We start from the raw sequence: 3596 nt of genomic DNA on the forward strand, positions 1-3596 counted from the left end.
GTGTGTCCTGCGAGGATTGGCATGATAAAGGAAACCCCTGATTGGAAGATTGTAGGACCAGAGAAAGAAAAGATATTTGTTCAGGAATATAGAGATTCCTTTATTTGTTTTCTCTTATTTTCAGACCCACTGTGTATATTATGCTTTGCCTTGGAGACCCTTAACCTGTCAAGATTATAAATGATTATTGAGTTTGCCTATCAAATATCCGGTGCTGATTGGCTCGTCTGAATAACTACACAGATTTGGAATTGTGGTAGAACCGTCGGTAAACGGAATCTTCCAAATTGCCCTCCCCAGAGCGCCCAGACTCTCGCGGCTCATCTCTGCCTGCTCCGGTCTGGGCCGCTTCTCGGGGGCGGGAAGACACGTTGCTCTGCGCGCAGGCAGAGCCGCAGCAGCTTTCTGGGTTCTCTGGGTATTCGCGAACAGCTTGTGCAGTTTGATGCACCACATTAGGTTAACCCACGCGTATGGACCCAGAACACCAAGTGATGCCCGTGTGGTCCTGGGATGGGGCGTCAGAAAGGCAGTTTCCTCTTCGCTCAGGGTCCCAGCTTGCTAATGAGTCAAACGAGTTAGGGAAGCGTCTCGTGTGGCTCACCTGCCTTTGAAAATCTTCTCTTGTTTGTCAGGACATCCTGTTCTGTTTGAAAGCTTTACATACCTCTAGCATTCTCCATGACTAAGGATGCACCATGCTAATCTTGTCTGTATCTATGTTTACCTCTGGTTCAGTAGCGATATCTGCGTCGGTATCTATATCGTCATTCATGCCTATCTACCCAGCTTGTGCTAATTGTAAGGAATTGTGTGAATCCCATCTCTGTAGGCATATTCAGGAGATTTTATAATCACTTTGAAAGAAATGCTCCTGCTAGAAATATTGGGGGGGGGCGGGATTTTTATAGGATACTTGTCACATTCTTTTGGTAATCTTTAGTTTTAAAATGTAGCCCAATTTTCATCCACCTCACATTCAAAGTAGACCCCTTCCCACTAATATGGTTCATCATCAACATCTGTTTTCACCTTTCTTTATCTCAGATTCTCTTTAAATTCCAATTTTATTAGTTTGTTCAAACCCTGTGTATAAGTCCCTTGAAATCAAAATAGGGCAAAGCTTACTAGCCTTTGCCTTGCATGAAATTACTAGCAGGTGAGAGTTGAACAATTAATACTTCTTTATTCTCAGTGGTGGTACGAGCAGTGCCAATTTAATGCTGTTTAAGCTCATTATCTAATTGCATGCTTGTGCTAGCTTCAGAGACGGCATGACGTGAAGGCAGGCTTGTGCTGTGTTCCCTCTGCAGTGGAATATTCAATTATTTGTTCTGACTCATGTAATTCCCTGTATTCCAAGCTTGTTAATGTCATTACAGAGCTGAAATAAAGTGATTACTCTTAATGAGTATTTATCCGATAGGTAATGCAATTCCTGCACCCGCTAGCTGACAGTGGACGATTATGGATTTTTCTCCTTAGCCCTCCACTCCTCCCACTCCAAAGACACCAGCCCCCATCTCCTGACTTCCCTGTCAGGAAGGCAACATGGCATCGCGGTGTTCTGTGAAATACTGCCAGATGATGGGGAAAAAATAAAAATCCTAAAAAAAAAAAAAAAAAGAAAGAAAGAATCACAGCACCCCCCGGTAGAGCTCCAGCTAATGACCACTGCTTCCACTGGCTGGCGGAGATGACAGCTTTTGCTAAATGATAATGGCATGCCTGCTGTTGAGTTTGCCCACTTATGTTATTTCTCTTGACATGGTTCTGGGGAAGGCCTAATTTTTTTGACATTTGACCATGCAAATTTGAGTCCTGATACATTATTCTGCATTTACATCCTCCCAGTGTTGCTGTTTAAAATGTGCTACAAGCTCCAGGAGTTCAGCTAATAAAGGCCACAGAATGAAAGAAGTTAAATATGAATGCACGAGGAGACCCAACGACAGCCCGGCGTGCACGTCGCAGAGACGACCTTCTGGAGAGGAGCGCGTGGAAAGCCCTCTCTAAGGCACCTGGTAAGGCACCCGTGTTTGTTTTTGTTTTTGTTTTTGTTTTGCTTTTTTTTCCTAGAATATTTTTAAAGATTTTTAAATACATACAAATGGAGAGCAAAAAAGACCCTATTATACTTTACATGGGAGTTTCTTCCACTCGGCTTAGGAGTTAGCATATTATTAACGACTTTCCAGGTGCTGTGCGCATCTCAGACTCTGAACCTGCTTCTGCAGGAAGCTGTCCCTGATGAACTCAGGGACATGCAGGCCCCACATTAGGTGAGCACTTTCACGTCATCAAAATGCCACGCCTGTCGGATCGAAGAAAATCCTTCCACATCACAGATTTCTGTAGGTTTGGAAGTAAGTTACTTGAGACTATATTTTTCTTTGCTCCTGACAAATTTGGAACTGGCAATAAAACTGAGAAAAACTTTTAAAATAGTTAATAACTGTGGTAACTATACTAAATTGACATAACAACTACTAAAAATAAACTACTAATCATAATAATGATAAAAGCATTTGCAAATTTGTTACATACATCAAAATTAATATAGGTATTTCAAAAAACAGCCTTTTATTTTGTTGTGCTAGTGGAAAGAAAAAAATTGTTGCTTATGAATTGCCCATCTTTATATTTTATTTAGTAAGAGTTCAGTTCACTAAATTGGAATTTATTTCTTCATACATTTTGAGGTGCTTTACTGTATATAGGCCCCATTGTGGTTAAATGTGTTTAAATAAGTCATTTAATAAAGAGGAATAATTGGGCTTTAGGTTCAATAAGTATTGAGAATATTTCGGTGCTTGCCTCTGCCCTAAAACTGGAATTATACAGAGGTTAGCATGACCCCTGTGCAAGGATGGCACGAACATGTGTACTGCTTTCCATAGTTTTTATTTAAAAAAAAAAAAGAAGCAGAATCACAGATACAGAGAAGAAATTAAGTGTTACCAGTGGGGCAGGGAGAGAGATATGACAGGGGAGGAGATTTAGAAGCGCAGCTGCTATGTATAAAATAACACGGTATACCTATAGCTTATATAATATTGTAAAGCAACTAAACTTAAAAGAAGAAAAGCAAAAAGAAAAGAATATCCCAGAAATCCCTCTTTGTAATTAGGGAATAGCCATCATTTTTATCTCTTTTTTTCTCCCTCCCTTTCATTCTCCTGTTCCCTCTCCCTTTTCCCTCCATTTTTCTTGTAAAAAATACAGTACCTGCTATATTTTTGAGCACCTCCTCTATCTAGCCATGTCCCTAGTTGAATGCTGAGGAGTCTCCAAAATGGAATGGATAAGATGGACTCTCTGGGCACAGGGCTGCCCTGGTGGCTCAGCTGGTAAAGAATCCTCCGCAGTGCAGAAGACCTGGGTTCAGTCCCTGGGTGGGGAAGATCCCCTGGAGAAGGGCTACCAACTCCAGTATTCTGGCCTGGAGAATTCCATGGATTGTATAGTCCAGGGGGTCAGAAAGAATAGGAAACAATTTGACTTTCACCTCTGGTAATGAGAATCTGTGCAGTAGGAAGGAGTGATTAGGCAAAGAAAGTAAGCTACTAAAGACACTTTGCTTTACAGAAACAGTC

At 41.3% G+C, this 3596-nt stretch overlaps 1 non-coding gene across 1 annotated transcript; it reads left to right on the forward strand.

Annotated features, from left to right (window-relative positions):
• The first annotated feature begins 2799 nt into the window (after nt 1-2799).
• Nucleotides 2800-2904, forward strand: LOC120879742. Its single transcript, XR_005724886.1, has one exon. It is a non-coding gene; the product is annotated as a U6 spliceosomal RNA (small nuclear RNA).
• Nucleotides 2905-3596: the final 692 nt, after the last annotated feature.

This window comes from Oryx dammah, unplaced genomic scaffold (assembly GCF_014754425.2).
Source record: "Oryx dammah isolate SB20612 unplaced genomic scaffold, SCBI_Odam_1.1 HiC_scaffold_20, whole genome shotgun sequence".
Classification (NCBI taxonomy): domain Eukaryota; kingdom Metazoa; phylum Chordata; class Mammalia; order Artiodactyla; family Bovidae; genus Oryx; species Oryx dammah.